The sequence below is a fragment of the Hypanus sabinus genome, chromosome 5, assembly GCF_030144855.1.
Source record: "Hypanus sabinus isolate sHypSab1 chromosome 5, sHypSab1.hap1, whole genome shotgun sequence".
NCBI classification, from domain to species: Eukaryota; Metazoa; Chordata; class Chondrichthyes; order Myliobatiformes; family Dasyatidae; genus Hypanus; species Hypanus sabinus.
Genome location: NC_082710.1, coordinates 46954160 through 46973272, shown reverse-complemented (window position 1 = coordinate 46973272; position 19113 = coordinate 46954160). Strand labels below are relative to the sequence as shown.

At 38.8% G+C, this 19113-nt stretch overlaps 1 protein-coding gene across 8 annotated transcripts in view; it reads left to right on the top strand.

The window, feature by feature from the left end:
- LOC132394131 (guanine nucleotide-binding protein G(I)/G(S)/G(O) subunit gamma-7-like) overlaps positions 1-19113 on the top strand; it is a 323380-nt gene that overhangs the window by 111924 nt on the left and 192343 nt on the right. Inside the window, exon 1 of one of the 8 annotated variants that reach the window (XM_059969906.1) lies at positions 12368-12482. The exons of 5 other annotated variants lie outside the window; for them this stretch is intronic. The gene's annotated coding sequence lies outside the window, so the exon portion shown is untranslated. Of the gene's footprint in view, positions 1-12367; positions 12483-18649; positions 18667-19113 lie in introns of those variants that run through there. 2 more of the 8 variants (XM_059969905.1, XM_059969910.1) reach the window with 2 other exon arrangements.

The window sequence follows — 19113 nt, the reverse complement described above, 5'->3', positions numbered from 1 at the left end:
ATCTGAAAGTGGCAACTGTTGTTCAGCATGTGGCGTTATTTAATTTGTATAAGTAAGTAGAACCTTTCTTCAGGTAATTTTTCTGACTAGCTAAATATTGCATCATCCACTTTTGCATCTGAAGTGTGCTATCCCTGACAAATCTTCTTCTGCTCTTATCCGCCTCCATCCTTTTTCACCTCTTCCCAATGACTTTTGCCTTCTCAGCCACACCCATATTATAGCTGGGAACAAAGCAGCCAATATTCAAAATACCACCTTACCTCCCTCGCTACTATCGCTATCTCATTGAAAATATCTGGAAACAGTCCAAAGTTATGCAATATTAAAGCTAAGGGTTGAATGTTCTTAAGGCCACTGTGTTGTTATAATGAAAACTACGCCATCCCTTGACTGGCAATACCATGTTGTATGAAGCAGTGATGTCATTTGATTCAAATGAACTTCTGCCCTGAGCTGAAAAAAACAACCTTGATTACACAAAACAAAACTTATGAAACCTTTGATTTTGTGTGGTTATATGATGTAGGTGTCAAAAATCAGATCCAGTGATACATCAGGTAAACTTAGAGCTGTTGGCTGAAACAGCTCTCAGTGTTTGTGCATGAGGGTCTTAAGTGAACTTTGCATATTCAAAAGAACGTTCTCTGACAGCATACCTGAGGAGATGACCCATATTTATACACTGCACCTGTACAGGACTCTTTCAGCACTGCTGTGACTTGCAGTTTAATTTCAATGTCTTCTCGTACCAACAACACTTTCATCTAGTTGCAAGTCAGAAACATTAACAATTTAATAACCTTTCACTCTACAATTAAACATGCCAGTTCAATTAATTGTTTCTCTGTGAAGGTCCATACAATGTGTGATTGATAGTAAAGATAGAAATCGCGATTACATCAGTACTGCACATTTATGTCATGTTATGTGTTGCATGAGAAATCATATTATTTTATGTTAACATGATATCTGAGTAATACTTTTAGCCCAGTCTTAAATATTCATCATTGTTGATTTAATCAAAACTGTTCTCTGAAGTGTTTCACATTACGCATGAATGTATTTGTTGGACTTCCATCTTGTTTTTTAGATTTTCAGCAAACTCTTCCTACTTTTGATACTATTTAACCAATAGACAACTTTTGTAAGAGGAAATGGGCGACAGAATAAGAAAAAATAAATTAGATGAAACAGATAGTAGAAAGTAAACTGAAAGTTATGAAAAATTTAGAGAATGATGAAAGGAAAGTAGCTGGGACAAGATGAGAATCAGAACCAGAATTATTATCTAACACTGACGTAATATATGATGCAAAATTTGTTGTTATGTGCTAGCAGTATGATGCTATAAAATACAAGAACAAATAAATAGAGTAAAAGAAAAATAGAGGTTGTGTTTCTGGGTGATGGACCTTTCAGAGATTGGATGGCAGAGGAGAAAAAGCTTTTCCTAAGTCATTGAGTGTGGGTCGTCAGGCTCTCCTTCTTCATGGTAGTAACTGGAAGAGGGCATGTCTCAGACAGTGAGGGTCCTCAATGCTGCCTTCTTGAGACACTGCCTCTTGAAGATGTTGTCAGTGGCAGGGTGGGTTGTGCCAATGATGGAGCACATTTAGAATGCATTTTATTTTATGTATAACAATGTCCTGATGTTTAGCAGAAATAGATTATTTTATAAGAATAAGGCTATTCCTGATAATAAGTTAACAGTAGTATATTTGGCATTGAACTATAGGGGTTGAACACTAACAATGTCAGCACTGAAGATGCCAGCATTCTAGATGTTAAATCTGCTGATCAGTATTATTACTGTGCTGTACTGTTCTATATTCTATGCTTATATGTTTTTCCCACAGCAGATCAATAATGTTCTCACAACGGGAAAAGGCACTAAATTTGATAGCCCAGTAAATAGACAGGGATGACAATGTAGAACTAATTCCTGATGCTCATTTGCAGTGGATTTCAGCATCCAGCAGGTTGTTTATTGGCTAGTCATGTCAGCATGCAACCAATATCATGAGTACTTTTTGCAATGAGAGCTTGCAGATTAAGTCCCATGCTAAGAAAATCAAGTGTGGATGGTATAAGTGTAGCCAGTTTGGTTGAAAGTGAGTTGGATTTGAAGGGCAGCACATTTTGGGAGAAAGTTTATTCTTCATTGTTTCTTAACATCGTGCAGGGAGTCTTGGTGGAAGAAGTGGAAAAGAAGTAGTGGAGTAGGAGTTCCTCCAAACAGGGTCTCAGATGGGCAGGTAGCTGTGGTCTGCCTAGCAAAAATGAAACAGTGTGAGGACTCCTGGGATCACTGCTTTGCTATGGAGTGTTGACCTGCATTGTTTCACCCACTGTCTGTGGGTGCAGTCCCACTGGATAGAGAATTGTAGAGAAATACATCTAAGAGACAGGCCTTTGGCCCACCATTTATGCCTACCATCAAACATTCACTTTTATACCACTATCCTATCAGATTTTTTTGTCCTCACAATTACCATCAACTGTATTTCCACAGTCAGAATAATTTATTGTGGCCAATTAACCTACCAAGTTCCACAGTTTTGGAATAAGCAGGGAAACCAGAGCAATGGAGAAAACTATTCATTCACAAGGAGAGTATGCAAACGTTGCACAGACAGCACTGGATGTCAGAATCTGAATCCAGGTCACTAGAGAATGGGAAGGTAATAATGAAGTGGGATCCTGTTTTGGAAGAATTGAAATGTGGTGCCATCAAAGTAATGTGTATGAAAAACACACGCACGCACGCAAATATTTTGCAAATATCTCCAGTTAAGTCCTGGAGGGAGAAAATGCTTGAAAGGCTGGAACACCCACCAACGGTCCATAGGAGTCCTCTCACTGCTTCAGAGTTGCTATAACTGTTGTAAGAGGTTGGCAGAAGTTGTTGAGGATCTCCTGATCAAACCACAGGACAAAGGAAATTCTCTCCAAACTCCCTAGATTAAAATGTCTTACAACAGTTTGTCCTGTCCTGGACGACCTCTGCTCAGTCTTTCAGTCTTGCTGTACTCCGAAGGATACACCTGCAAATGTAGCCCCTGTCCTTCAGCACCGGGTTTCTGTCAAATAATCAAGTCAGCAGTATGTCTTTCCGTACCTGCCACATCATTCCCTGTAGATTTTAGCAGCTTGAATCATTTGCAGTAAAGGTCAAATACTTGAAACTTGCAGTATCATTAGTAATAAAGCAAAAGAATCACTCATCAGTTATCAGTAAGTGCTTGATTTCTTTAAATGCCTCTATGTAAGATACCCCCAGCACCTGCTTATGTGTTTAGCTTGTAGGTTTAGGAGAAAGTATTCGCTGAAGCGTTGAATAATTAGCCACAGCTAGAAAAAAATTACCAGCAGCTAATCAGTAGTTAGATGATGAGCCATAAATTTGTGGAATTGGCAGATCCTTTTTCAAGTTCTAAGTTCCACAAACAGCAGTAGTATCAGGCCAGTGTTGTATGCTGATGAATACTGTAACCTGCCTGTGCCATGTGGCAGATGTGACTGCACGCACGCTAACTATCTCACCAATAAAGTGAGGCACGATTTGCCTCGTAATTATATGCAACCATTATGGAAGCCAGTTTGAAGATAAAAAAGGATACTAAGAAATAGGTCCTTGCCGAGCCCAGTTTTCCTCTCAGCATGTTTGCATTTATAGCAGGTCCTCAGCTTCATGTATGATCCAACCTTATAACCTGGAATATGAGTAGTTTGCCTTACAGGACAAATAGCAATGAAGGTCTGCTGTGAAGGAAAACAAGTAAACCATCAATTATGCAGTATTAACCTAATGAGGACTCTGTGTGCTTCCTGAATTTTCTGTTCTTTCTGCTTCGCAAATTCTTTTCTTGCTATTAATGTTCTTTTCCTTCAGTGCAAACTTTGTTGACACTAAAAAAGAGGAGACAGAGGAGTGTTTGTATAATAACAGTATATTTGTGGAAGACATACACTGGTACGCTCCATAATTTACTGTGTAAATAAACCAGGCTTACACAAAAATACTGAAAGTGATGTACAACATTCTGATGGCTTGCAGGACCATCTTCAAAAGTAATCTGATTAGGAGGCCCTCTGTTGGTTGAGGGTCGACCATGTGTCCTAACTGAATAAGTAATCGATGTGCAAACTAGGGCAGTACAATATGGAGAGCAAGTTGCTGCCCATGCAGCTGGCTCCTTCTCTCCACACAGCTGATGAATCCAAAGGAACAACAGGGACCGATACAGTTCAGCGCTAGCAGCGTAGGAGTTGCCAGTCAGCACTGAACTCAATTTGGGACTGCCTTAGGGACTCCATCTCTGGATTTTGCCTCAGGGTTTATTCCTAAAGCCTTCCCAATGAATGGGTATAGCCACAGCGCAGTGTAGGTTTGAGATCAGAGTTTTCCTTCTCCTAGAGGAGCTGCCAACCATAGCTGAGGAGCCCCTCGGCCCAAGGCAACTGATTTTAAGGCGCCAGTACCTCGCCTTTGCCTCTTCTGTTGGTAGAAATGGTCCCACTGGGCTTAGTAGCTAAGCCACGTGTGAAGGCCTGGAAGTGGTCTTAGTTGTCAGAGACTATTTGAGACTCGCGCTGTTGGGGGCATCTAATGGGTAGTAAGAGCTCACCACTACTACCAGCACCACAACCACCCCTCCCCTATCCTCAGCCATGACAACCTTTAGGAATCTAGTTTCAGCTACAATAATTGTAAAAACACATAAGGTGGATTACTACTTTACTTTTTTTAAATTTAGGGATCTGAATCTTCCAAATTCTGGCGATTGCTATCAAATCTTCCAGTCAAGGTGGCGCCTATATACAATGCTCCCATGGTCTTTGGATAGACCATGAAATCATATATTTCACTTCTTTTATGTCTTTACATTTGTGATTCTGGAACTGTAGGAGCCTGTGATTCGCAGTTTGGAGATTGTTTGGGTGTTCCAGCGCTCTGCAGTCTCCGAGAAGATTTTGGGAGGCAGAGGCAGCATGTGAGAACCTGGTGGCGAGAAGGCTGTGGGAGGCACGAGCCGATGTTCGACTCCATTTTCGGCAATTAAAGCTTCCATTGCTCGTTGAATGCGGAAGGTGAGCACCAGCTGCCTGCCTTTTGATCGCTGGTGGAATCGCTTACTGCCAGAGAGGGGAGACTGCCTTTTTCTCGCTGGTGGGATCGCTCTACTGCCAAATAAGAGAGACTGCCTTTTGATCGCTGGTGGGATCACTCTACTGCCAGAGAGTGAAGAGACTACCACTGAGAATGTTACCCATGTTTTTTTCATTTTGGATATGGATATGAATATGGTCTTTCATCAGTCTTATAGTTTTTTACATTTTGTGCTTTTTGCCCAATCCTTCTTATCTTTTGTGTGCAGGGCAGAGGGCTTTGGGGGTCAATGTGCCTATTCCATTTTTTTTGTGGGGAGTGGGGATTTGGGGTTTGATGATCTTTCTGTCTTTCTTTTCTTTCTTGGTGTTGTGGCTTTTTGGAGAAGAATTTCAGAGTTGTATACTTTGATAATAAATTAACCTTTGAACCTTTTCTGTTCTCTGAAGCAGTAACTTTACTATGTATATTTAGTTTTCACTGCTTCTGGCTCCTGAAACAGATTATGCAGGAGTTCTATCTGATTCAAGCAGATAGGAGAAAGAGTTCAGATAGCTGAACTTTAACTCTACTGAGCACGTGTGAGTTGAGCAGTAGGTGGAACAACTGAAAGCATGATATCCTCTCAGAAACATCTGCAGATGCTGCAAATCCAAGCAACACCTACAAAATGCTGGAGGAACTCAGCAGGCCAGGCAGCATCTATGGAAAAGAGTAAACAGTCAACGTTTCTTGCTGAGGTTCTTCGTCAAGACTGGAAAAGAAGATGAGAAGTCAAAACAAGAAGGTGGGAGAGGGGAGAAAACCTTGCTCTCAGGTTGTATTTTACTCCTGGACTAAGCACACAACTGACCTGTCCAGTTAACATGATTGGAGTAATTTATAGTTGAAGGTAATATCTAATGAGATATTTAACTGAGAGACATCTACCTATTCAGCTGGGCATAGGAAATCCCACAGCACTCTGAAGGAAATTATTGTGATGTAGTAGCATACATCCTAACGGTACTTTGAAAGTAGTTGGCTGCAGAAGTGCCTCAGAATCTTTGAGAATATGAAAGGTGTTGAATAAATATCACAACTTTCCTTTAAAATCTACACCACCCAATAGTAGCATTCACCTATTAAATTAGCACAAGCTGCACCCAATTTTTTTAAAACCAATTAGTTAAATTCCTGATAAAGTAAGTTATTTAACCATTTAAGTTGATCTGGTGGTACAGTAGCGTAGTGGTCAACACGACACTATTACAGTTCAGGGTGTCAGTGTTCATAGTTCAATCCCAGCATCCTCTCTAAGACGTCTGTGCATTTTCCCTGTGGAATATGTGGGTTTTCTCCGGATGCTCCAGTTTCCTCCCACAGATTAAAGATATATCGAAGGTTAATTGGTCATGGCAAATTGTCTATTAGATTAGAGTTAGAGTTAAATCGGGGCATGTCAGGGTTTGCTGGGTGGCATGGCTTGAAAGTCCTATTCCATGCTGTATCTCTAAATAAAGTAAATTACTTAAAATAATTATACTTAATAGTTACCTATGTATTGTGGTGTCTCAATCTACTTCATTATTTCTCATCACACCTTGCATTAAGTAATGAAAACTGACAAATGTTACTCAGACCCTAAAATGAATGGCTGCTGTAAGCTTTAAGATGTCTTAGAGGATGTGCCAAGAAGATTTGCAAGAATGCTGTACAAACATTCTAAGATATTAGGATTGAAAACATGGCAAGCAGTCTTACTTATCTCAACTTCTGAAAGAACTCCAGTTGAAAATGTCACAAATACATCACTCACCAAAGGGTCCAGCTAAAACCTAATTTTACGAATAGCTTCTGTCTACCATACTTTTCATTCAACCAGATTGTGTTATGTATAGTTGAGAGGATGAAGATATTTCGTGATTCAAGATCGTTTAATATCATTTCCAGTACACGAGCGTAAAGGAGAACAAAATAATTGTACTCTGGATCTGATGCAGCACAAAACAAAAACATAATGTTGCCAGTAATACTTTGGGTTGTTTTAACTACCTGTTGTAGAGTAATCCTGTCTGCCACAGTGCAGTTTCCGTACCAAGCAGTGATGGTCACTGATCAAAGTGTCACTCTGCCATAGTTACTGTTGGCACTTTTCTTCTTTATATGGATTGCAAACCTTGCTCTAATGATTTGAATTTTCATTTCAACTGGAATATCAACCACCTTTATTTATTTGAAACAGTCTATAAAAAATATGCATATGCTTTCTAAATTTATAAAAATACATCAAGGTACAAACTTCCTATTAGATTGAGCACAATATCTCATTTAATTCTGGGCTGAGTATGAAACACTAACTGAAACTGAAAAACATTTTTTTGACAATTGTCTGATATGTTTCCACAAGAAGTAATTCCTCATCTGATCTGAGCATCATAAAACTGAGCATGAGCTGAAGGATTATATGGGACGACTGAGAAGAATCCTGAATAAGGACCTCTTATGGAACTATCAGTTCTTCAGTTCTAATTTTCAAGCCCTCTCTGTTCAGGATTCATAACCAGAGAAAGTGTTTTCTTTTCAGTCTTTCAAATCCATTTTAAATATGTAAATTAGATCAGCCACCAATTTTTCTGAACTGAAGATAAACAAATGCACACACGTGGAAATCTGCAGATGCTGGAAATTCAAACATCACGCACAAAATGCTGGAGGAACACAGCAGGCCAGGCAGCATCTATAAGGAGAAGCACTGTCAAAGTTTCGGCCCGAGACCCTTTGTCAGGACTAACTGAAAGGAAAGATAATAAGAGATTTGAAAGTAGTGGGGGGAGGGGGAAATGCAAAATGATAGGAGAAGACTGGAGGGGGTGGGATGAAGCTAAGAGCTGGAAAGGTGATTGGCGAAAGTGATACCGAGCTGGGGAAGGGAAAGGATCATGGGACGGGAGGCCCACTTGTTCAGTTTATGCTATAGTTTAACTCTTTTAGCCATGGTATCTTTCTGTTACATCGGTGCTATACTTGCTTGATGCCAATATAAAATGTGTCCAAAGTGAACTGTACTTTATTCTCAGACGCTGCTACTTATTCAAACATGACAGCCACATGACCAAATAGATTACAAGCCCTCTGTGTCACAGGACAAGCTGGAACAAGAAGGTGTGAATAAAGGAGTGGCAGGACATCTGCATGTCTGATCCTTGTGGAGAAAAGAGTGTAATATTCAGTTTTGATGATATGTCCAGCAACAGGTCTGGTCTGGAGAGCTGTTGACATTTTCATAATCTATTTCTTCTCACCATCCATCTGTTTACCAGGTCCAAACTCTCTTTGAATTGATGAGCTACTGAAGGTGTGGACATAATAATTTACATTTTTTCTTTTTTTTTACAGTAAACCTTAACCTCATATCATTTATCCCATCAGATAGGAAAACACTGCAAACCCGTCGGACAGTGGAGGATCAGCATGACAGTAAAATAAGCCATCATTCAATAATGCACTCATGGCCATCATATCCGATACCGACAATGCATGTAATTTCGAGGATCTGCATGATGAAAAACTCAACACAAACAGCCAGCAGCCAGCATGGGGAAAGGATAGTTTCAGTTCACCAAAGAGTGAAGTTGCAAAAGAGATTTTAAAGATTTAACTGGGAATTTATGTCAGCCAAGTGCTAGGATAGTGGTATCAATGCAGGCAAAAGACAGGAAATAAGTAAATGACATTTGAATTTCCATTTGACAAGATCTCACTTCTAAATTTGATTTAGATTGTTTATTTTGCACTATCTTTTAATTTTGTATCGTATTCTAGTAAATGGTATGGTGGCCTGTGACATAGATAATAAGACATTGGTGTTTTGGCATGTGAGGAATTAGGCTTATGGTTATTAGCATCTCGCATACCGTTGTTCATGGACAGTTTAGCAAAAGGAACTAGATTCTCTTCTGCTGCTGCTTTTCCATTACTTGTTGAAAATCTGGTAGTAAGGGCTTCATCTTGCATTGATCAGATTACAAATCAGTAGGCATCTACAATCACTGCAGTACACTTCTGGACCAGTCAATTTCAGCATTTTAATAATCTGTTCTGCATCAGATATCATATTGCAGCATGTTATACACAGGTCTGTGTGTCTTACACAGACGCATCAGTACTGTCATTTGCTTACGGCCCTTCTTAGTTCAGAACTACAAATTTGTTTTGCTGTTGTGGGTGAAGTACAACTGACCAATGGACTACTGCAGAATAAAGGCGTCAGTACAATTCCAGGTGTATCAGGCAAGGCTTGTAGTATTTGTTGTCTCTAGTCATACACTGCATGGATGCCAGTGGAGTGGAATTCACTTCAGTGCTGGTGTAGGCAGAATGAAATAACAGCTCCTGTCAAGTGATGTGCTTGGACCAGGGCATTCTGCGTCAAGGTGATGTCTGCAATATTAGCACAGGTTTTTTTTGCACTCTAGTCCTCTGAAACTTCTGATAAGGGAAACAAACATGGTTAGCATTCTGTGGGTGTTCTTACATCTCAGTTTCCAGATATCTCTTGCTCCAATCCGGAAGGAACTAGTTACATAGAAATTCATTTCCACAGTTTCTATCATTACAAACATGATGTATTTCTCTCCTGAGATTGAAGCTATGTCTGGAACAGGATGAAGATTTCTTTGAAACACAGACACTTCACACACTGTTCATTTCGAAAAGTTCAGGTTGCCTTGTTTCAATATACCTTAGATAAACAGATAAATCTGAATCTAAACCAATCATGGGTGGATTTATAGGCATGAGGTTTAGCATAGTTGTAATGTTAAGAGTGCATGGGATTAGATTAGCTTGGAAGAAGAAGAAGGTCTTGCATATCATTCTATATGAATGGAAAGTCCTACAAAAAGTAGAGGATATGGCCCATTCCATCACGGGTAAAACCCTCCCCACCATTAAGCACATTTACATGGTGCACTGTAACAGAAAAGGAGCATCCACATTCAAGGACACCCCCCCCCCCCCAACCATCCATGTCATGCTCTTTTGTCACTGCTGCCATCAGCAAGGAGGTACAGGAGCCTCAGGACCCACAGCACCAAGTTCAGGAACAGTTATTACCCCCTCAACCATTAGGTTCTTGAACCAGTGGGGATAACTTCTCTCACCCCATCACTGAACTGTTCCTACAGTCTGCGGACTCAATTTCAAGGACTCTTCATCTCATTTTCTCAATATTTATTGCTTATTTATTTATTATTATTTTGTATTTGCACAGTTTGTTGTCTTTTGCACATTGGTTGTTTGTCCATCTTGTCGGGTGCAGCCTTTCGTTGATTCTATTATGTTTCTTGAATTTACTGTATATGCCCGCAAGAAAACGAATCTTAGGATTCTTTATGGTGACATATGTGTACTTTGATAATAAATTTATTTTGAGCTTTGAAACATCATCCATATAGAATGATGTGCAAGACCTTCTTCCTCTTCCTCTAACTTAATCCCATGCACTCTTAACATTACAACCATGTTAATCTCCATGCCTATCAATACATACATGATTGGTTCAGATTCAGATTTATTTATTTGTCATATGTAAATTGAAACAGTGAAATGCGTTATTTGCATTCACAACCATCACAGCCTGAGGATGTGCTGGGGCAGCCCACATTGTCAGCACACATTCTGACACGATAATAAAATAGCCACAATGTTGATCAGAACAGCACAAGCAAAAGAAACAAAACAAAAGAAAAACAGCAAAGCAAGCCCCCTTCCTAATTCCCACCCACCCACTCACAGAGACAGACCTTCTCCGGGCCTTCCGCCTCAGTGGACTCTCAGACTTTCAGACATTGAGCTTCCAATTAACCCCAATGGACTTGCAGACCCAGGGCTTACATCACATTGATGTTGTTTTGTTGTTGGTGTTGCCTCGTTTTACGGACTTAGCAACTTTGGTCTTCGGCATTCAGGCTTCGATCTTTGGTATTGACCTCAGTGTTCACCAATCAAGTTTGAGTCACAACCTAGTCAGACATCGCAGCTCAGCTCACTATTGGGAAAAATTGGTTCATATAGAAGTCAGCAGAAAAATCTTGCACCTGCCACACCAATCCCTTCAGACTTTTACAACCCAAAACAACTTGAGAAAACATTCTTGTACAACAGAAGGATCGCCTGACGAAATCTATTAGTGACAAGTTAAGTATTTGAGCTTACTTGTAAAATAGTGCTGGTGTGGATTCCTTCCTTGTCCCTAAAATCTCACTTCCAATTCCTGTTGTCAGGAAGCCTAAAGTCAACTCAGTAATATATTTTTCCTTATGCTTTCCACTTTAAGGAGCTGTAGCATGTTTTTGTTTCCTTTTCAAATACTGGTGTTGATTTTGCTTGATTTCTCCATACTTGGACTTTAGGGGTAGATTGAGTTGCTGCAGCTGTTTCTCCTCATTGCCAGAAAGGATGATTTTAATTAATTTTGCTGTTATCTTAGTTACTTTAAAAGCTGTTCGAAATAATAAAGTTATGCAGAGGCAGTAGACCCCGTATGTTGGCAGAGTAGCAAAGCAGGGATTCATGTAGGTTGAGTGTAACTCATGTTGTTGCCAGGCTGAGCATTCTTGGGCTGAACTATAGAACTGATTCCATGTCACCTTTCAGTGGATATTATGGGCAAACTGCCATACAAAGTTGTGTTTTGTATTTATAATATATAAATTATATTACAACTCTTGTAATCAGCTACAGGAAGCTTTAAGTTTTTGATTGTGTTTTTTTTCTGCTGGCTACTGCTTTCAAGTAGGGAGACAAAGGAAGGAGTTAAAATTGCAAAAATCCAAACAGCAAGATATTTAACTGCTCCTGACAAAAAAAAATTGCATTAACTACATGTGAGGTCCAAATGCAAGATCTTAACATGCCATGACATTTTTTTTTGTGGAAATCTTGCAATGTGTTTTTTAACAGTGCAGGGTTTAGTTGGGCACTTAGTGATAGTTTAGGAAGAAAAAATATCTTTAATGAGCAAGATAATGTAGAAAGGTTGCTGATTAAACAAAGAAACTCTAAAGACATATTTTGCAAACTGAAGTGTTACTATTCTGTGGTACTTGTTGGACGGGGAAGCGGGGGTTGTTGGCTGACAGGGAAACACATTCGACCTTTTCATGATATAGATGGGATCTAAAACTTCTGATATCTTCAGCAGTTCTGTTTACTTGGGGTTTTCACAGCTGCTGTAAATGATCTGCGCATGCATTCTACAGAAGGGATATTTTTCTGCGACACAGTCTGTGGTTTTTTTCATGTTAGCTCTGGTTACCAGTGAGTCAGCTATTTTACTAAAAGATTGAAAAGAGATGAGTCCGTTTGAAATTGAAGATGTGAGCAGGTAAAATGCAGAGTTATTTTGTTGAAAGAGATACCTGTTGTGTTGCACTTGTTTTAATGCATTTAGGTTATCAGAAGTAAAATGTATCCTTTACCAGATACTCAGAACTGATACTGAACAGTTGTGGTTGAATCATGAGCGCATAAAGTGGGTGTAGCTGCAGCTTTATCTGTGTTTCAGAATGCTTGTAGGAGTAAGATTTCAACTGACCTTTTCAGAGAGAAAGGTGCTGTCTTGCTCATAATGAGGAAATCCTACAGTTTGCTAACTTTGTGGCCTTTTGGAGATCCTTAACTTGAAATTATGCTCATAAACACAAGAAATCATGCTGTTGCTCAAGACTTAGAAATCAAATTGCAAGTTTAAGAAATTCAAATAAAATTGCCTGTTAATTAAAGCAGTCTGATTTAAATAAACTCTTTGCTATGTTGTCTTTTGTATGATTTGGTGTTATGATGTCCTTGCACATGGAAGGTGTTAATGATTGACTCCTACTAGGCAGTCCCATGTGACTGAAAGTGACCTCCTTTCCCTCCAGTTCTTTAGATTCTGCGGCCAAGTTTCGATCTCCAGTCTGCCTTAAGAGCAGGTGGTGTTTGGCAGGGCAGATATGTGTTGCAGTCTTTCTACCATTTATGCCGGGATTCTCTCTGCCTCCATCTGATTCAAGGTTCTGGTTGTTAATCCAAATGCTCCTTTATCAATTCAATTGAAGCTGATGTGGGCCTGGAATTTCCAGGTGTGGATGTCGTAAATTTTCAAGGAGTCTCTGAGGACACACTTGAATCTCTTCCTCTAACCACCTGCCAAGCTCTTACTGTAACAGAGCTCAGAATAGATTTTCATGAAAGATGTGGCCTGCCCAATTAAATGTAACTACATTGTCAGGAATAAGGATATTAGCCTGGGAATGGGTGATGATATTTGTTCACTTATCCTGCCAACAGGTTTTATAGGAACAGTATAGGTGGAATCTCTGCTCTGCTTTAATGTACCTGATGTAAGTAGTCCAGATCTCAGATGCATAGAGAAAGATAAACCGTGAGCCAGGCGTCAGATATTATGTCTTGGCCTTCAAACAAAATTCAGAAAGATGTAGACTATTTCCCATCTTTGAGTGGCCAACTCTCACTGAAAACACATTTCAGTGCATTCACAAGCAAAATCTTTCAACTTACTGTTAAGACTTCACTGGCACACTGAAAACATTCACTGACAATTGGCCCCAGAAATGTGGGAGTTAGTCAGAATTTTCCAGAGTTTTATTATGGACATTTTTCATAGGTACCTGTATTGTAAAGTAGATGCAAGTTGATTGAGAACCTTGGTTTTGCAGATGTTAAGTATAAGCCTGTCTTCTCCTGTGATTCGTGAATAAGTGAGTAATTATTTGGAGCTCGGCTTTTGAAGACCCACATACTTTCTCATTGTCTGCATAATGCCATCAACTACTGACATTGGGACGTGATATAGGCTGCACAATTTCACACTCATCCAGCAAGTTGGTTTCCCTTCCATGGGAAGGATGTTGGAAATCAGATGCAACAACGTGATGAGATAAATTCGTAGAAATATGAAAAGCCATCAGGCAGCAGCATATCATAAAAATGAGATCCTGCAGATGCTGGTAACCCAGAGCAACACATACAAAATGCTGGAGGAACTCAGCATGTTTGGAACTTTACTCTTCTTTTAGCCATGTTGTATAAAGAAGCCACAATCTGTAGCTGAGTTGAGCATTTTAACTACAGTATAACGAAACTCTTACAATACCTGTTTGTCAGCCATTAGGTATTAGTAAATTACGATATGTCTTCTGCAGGTTCAGCTCCTTTTCTTGGTAGTTTGTACATTAGTACCTTCAGCATTACTCTTGTTTGTCAGTCAGTAGTTTAATTAGCTGGATTTGACACCATTACTATCTTGAGTTAAGTAACATGAGGTTTTTTTTCTTTCTTTAGATCTCTAATTCACTATACCTGAAATTTCAAAAGCTTAGGCAGCTTTTCATTTCCCAGGGCAAAGTTGGTTGAAATTCTCTTTTCCAGGATAATTTATCAACATAATTTCTGTTTCATATCAATTTTTTTTAATACTAATGGAAAAATTTTTTAAAAAATCAAAAATGCTACATAAACACTGCAGGTCAGGCAGTATCTAGGGAAACACCGAGAAACAAGTTTAATCTTTCAGTTTGATAATGTCTTATCAGAACAAGGCAAAGTTAGCAAAAAAAGCATGGTTTAAATTGCATTAAATTATCCAGCAACTCAACATTCCTTCCAAAGGAAGTAGAAATTCACTTAGACTCTATGCATTGCATTCAGTGCTCATGGTGATGTCTCCTCTGCTTTGAAGAAACCAATGGAGACAGGATGAGTACTTTGCAGCACCCTCCTTTCAGCCTGCAAGGGTCAGACTCGGCTTCTACCTGCCTGTCACTGTAATTCTTCATCCGACTTCCACTCCAATATTTTTTTGGCCTCTTTCACCCTTCTACCAAGGTCCAAAATAAACTTCAAAAATAGCACCTCATCTTCTGATTAGGTACTCAACAATATAGCATTCTATATCCTGTAACCAGACCAAGTTTGTAACAGATCTAGCTAGTTAAAATGAAAGGTCATCTGCTTGTTTTTTTCTCTTTCCCTGGATGATGACTAACATGCTGGTTATTGCTCATGGTCTTTTTTCTTTCAGACTTCAGCCACTGTGATGTTCTGTATCTCACAGTGTCATTATTGATTATTTTGTTGCTTCTCCCCATCCATATTCAACTCCCTTTATTTAAGCCATGCAGTCAGTAACCACTTTATTATCTACACATGTATACCTGCTCATTATTGCAAATATCTAATCAGCCAATCATGTGGCAGCAACTCACTGCCTACATGGTCCAGAAGTTCATTTTTTGTCGGACCGAACATCAGAATAAAGAAAAAATGTGATCTAAGTGACTTTGAATGTGGAATGATTGTCGGTGCCAGATGGGGTGATTTGAGTATCTGAAAAACTGTTGATCTCCTGGGATTTTCATGCACTACAGTCTCTAGAGTTTACACTGAATAGTACAAAAAACAAAAAAAAATCACGCATCCAGTGAGTGACAGCCTTTGGATGAAAACGCCTTAATAATAATGAGAGAGGTGAGTGGAGAATGGCCAGATTGGTTCGAAATGACAGAAAGGTGACTGTAGCTCAACCAACCATGCCTTACAACAGTGGTGTGCAAGAGAGCATCTCTGAACGCACAGCACGTCGAACCTTGAAGTGGATGGACTACAGCAGAAAAACACCATGAACATACATTTAGTGGCTACTTTATTAGGTATAGGAGATGCCTAGTAAATTGGCCACGAAATGTAAAGCACCTACAATTAAACAAGCGTTTGCCAATTTCTCACCACTTTTTGCATCATTCAATTCCTCTCGATGTCCACCCTTCCCGCTTCTCTTCATTTAAAAACATTTGTTTTCTGACTTGTCCTAATTCATTAACTCTGTTTCTATTTCCATAGATGTTGCACGATCTGTTGACTATATCCATTTTCTGTTTTTTGTTCCAGTGTGATGTCTTCATTTAAATAATAGTCAAAGTATCAGAACTCGAGCCACATACGTACAAAGCAATAAAATACGTGGCATTTAAAAAATAATAAAATAAAAGGCTTGCGTGCCTTCTTAAAAGATTCCTTGGCATGCTTCAAAGACGTGGATTTCGTCTGGTGTCCTTGCCAATATTTATCCCTGAACCAACAAGTCAAAAATAGATTATTAGGTCATTTCTTTCATTGCTGTTTGTCAGACTTTGCTGTGTGTAGAATTAACCGATGCAGTTTCCTGTGCTTCAAAGATTTTAACTCTGGTGTCCTGGTGTGGAAAATTAAGCCGCATAAACACAAATTCAATCGTTTTTCTTTCTAATGGTTTATCTACCTGAAATGGCATCATTTTCTGCTCACTGAGTGTAAGCCAGGGGCTAGAAAAAGGTATGACTGAATCAAGTGTTCCTGAATAATAACTCCAAAATGCCATGAACTACACCCAAAGTTATATTGCTGAAATATATTCCCATGTTTAAGCACAGAGCTTTCCTTGTGTGTCTGGCTGACTGCCATAGGGAGCTTAGTCATTAGATCAGTGTTTGTGGTGACATACAAGATCTAAGTGACATGTAGAGCTACAACTTTTAAGTGTCAATATCTTTGGGTTTATATTACATTTTGTAAGTTTTCTTGAATAGTAGTGGGAATGGTACTGAATGCTTTTGTAAATTCACAGCTGTATAATTCAAAGCTGTACTCAGCTGCTTACACTGAACGTTGTTTGGAGGGTAAACAATCTTCCACCAGAGATATAAGTTGAATAGTCTGTGAAACAAATTATGTTGAGATCAAAACATTGCTTGAAACCTGAAATAAAAGCACAAACTCTTCAGAATGTCAGGTAGCATCTGTGAAGAGTAAATTAGAGTTAATATCAGGGGGGTTCTGATGAAAGGTAGTTGACTTGAAAATGTAAACTTCACTTCTGTCACCGCAAATTCTGCCTGAGCTACTGAGTATTTACAGTGTTTTCATGTATTATTCTCTTTTTATGACACTGTTGTTTTATATCTAGTCCACTGTTTGAACTCACAGCACAGTACATCCAGTAATCTGTTACAGATGTGGAGGACCAGCCAACCTAGCCCACACTGCATGAAAGGCATCCTGGTAGGGTGAGAAGTTTCTTCATTGCACTCAGTGGAAATCATCAGATTTTGATGTCCCACCGCAGAGAATGCTGTTTGACAGCTTGACACAATCAAAGGCCTTATTGATAAGGAACCATTTGCAAAAGGCAAGGACAATCCAGTTTTACCAAAGAATCTTAATTCATGCTGTTGGTGATTAAGTCTGGCCTTTGTGGGAAAACAGATGCTTTGGAAAGGAAACTGCATCCCCTTGCCTTCCTAAATCATCATCTAAATGAGGTTATGAACTTGAGCACATATTTTCCCTTTAATGTAAAGGATGTGTGTGCCTGACCTTCAAACACCAGCAAACTTAAATTCTTGGCCATACCCATGTTGATGAAAGTAACTGCTTTCTTTGCATCTTGATCCTAAAATATATCAACTTCAAAATCATTTCAGGCTAATTCAAAAATAAAATATTCTTTTGAAGCAGTGTTGATTTACCTTAGAATTCTTTGAAAGTTTTCCAAAATAAATACATATATTGCTGTATAGTGGCTACTTAGCTGGACTGTTTAGGGTTTTTTTTATCATTCCCAATAAAACAAATAGAAAATTATAATTTCCAAACCACAGTATCTAAGGATAGATTTGCAGGTTGAGTAAAAACTCTCTCAGCTAAGCTCTGTGATGATTGAATGCATGACTTTGGCCATTTTGTCTTGGCTGCACATTCAATAACTCTTCTTACAATACACCGTGATTAAGATTTTGTGACCTTTTCTATCTCATCAGTTCTCATCAGTGAAGTTGCCTCTAGAAGTGCAGAGATCTTGCTGATCAACTCTCTGATTATTTTTACTTTATTTTCTCTTTTTTTTCCACTTCTTAATCATAAATTTAGTTCCTATATTTTAATTGTCTAATTTTGTTTGTTTGGAATTAATATTTTCAACCTCTGAGTCCTGTGTTATCCAGTGTGTATACTTATCCTTTAGGGATACTGCAGTTCATAATCCCCACAGCAAATTCATTGCTTGATGTTAGTTGGGAAAGCAAATATGCTTAGATCTTTGCTATCCTGTGAAGCATCTTGGCAAGACAGTTATAGCAAATTCCAAACCACCTCGGTTTTCTCAAGACATTCAATGACACACACTAAATACTGTCTTTGCCAATGATGACCACATCTTAAGGAAGCAGTAAGTAAATTTGGTAGACTCATGCAACATACATTTTGTGAGAAATCAGATGTTCTGAATTGGTGAAATATTTGCCAAAGGGGAACATCTGTGAGTTTTACAAGATTCATGTATTTATATATGACTTTTACTCAAGTAATTGACCTTGGATATTCTTTAAACAAGGAGCAATTTTTCATTTAATGTTCCCTATTAAAATGTTGTTTCTTCATTAAAGAACTAATAACAACAATTTTCTACTTAACTGGCATTGCTACCATTCCTTGGATTTCTGGATTTCCGCAAGTGAAGACTAAAACTGCATGTAAGCCCATAATTGTTGGACAAGAAACACATTATAACAGAAAATTCATCTCCATACAGAAAGTAATCCCCTTAAAGAAGGCTGAATCTGTAAAGTGTCTTTTGCAGCATTTTGAATGGAAACGATCCAGTGCAGTGCATCTGGAAAACAATGGTTAACCCTGACGTTGAGGGCTACAAATGCCTCACTTCCAATAGCACTCATCATTTAAGAAGTGCTCCCCACACCTTACCTACAGAATATCCCCATATGGGACGGTATCTACCATACTCGTGTTCTTTTGGAGCCACAGTCAGAATCAGGTTTATTATCTCTGGCATGTGATGTGAAATTTGTTAACCTAGCAGCAGCAGTTCAATGCAATACATAATCTAGCAGAAAGAGAAAAAAAAATAATAAATAAAATAAAACATAATAATAAATAAACAAGTAAATCAATTACATATA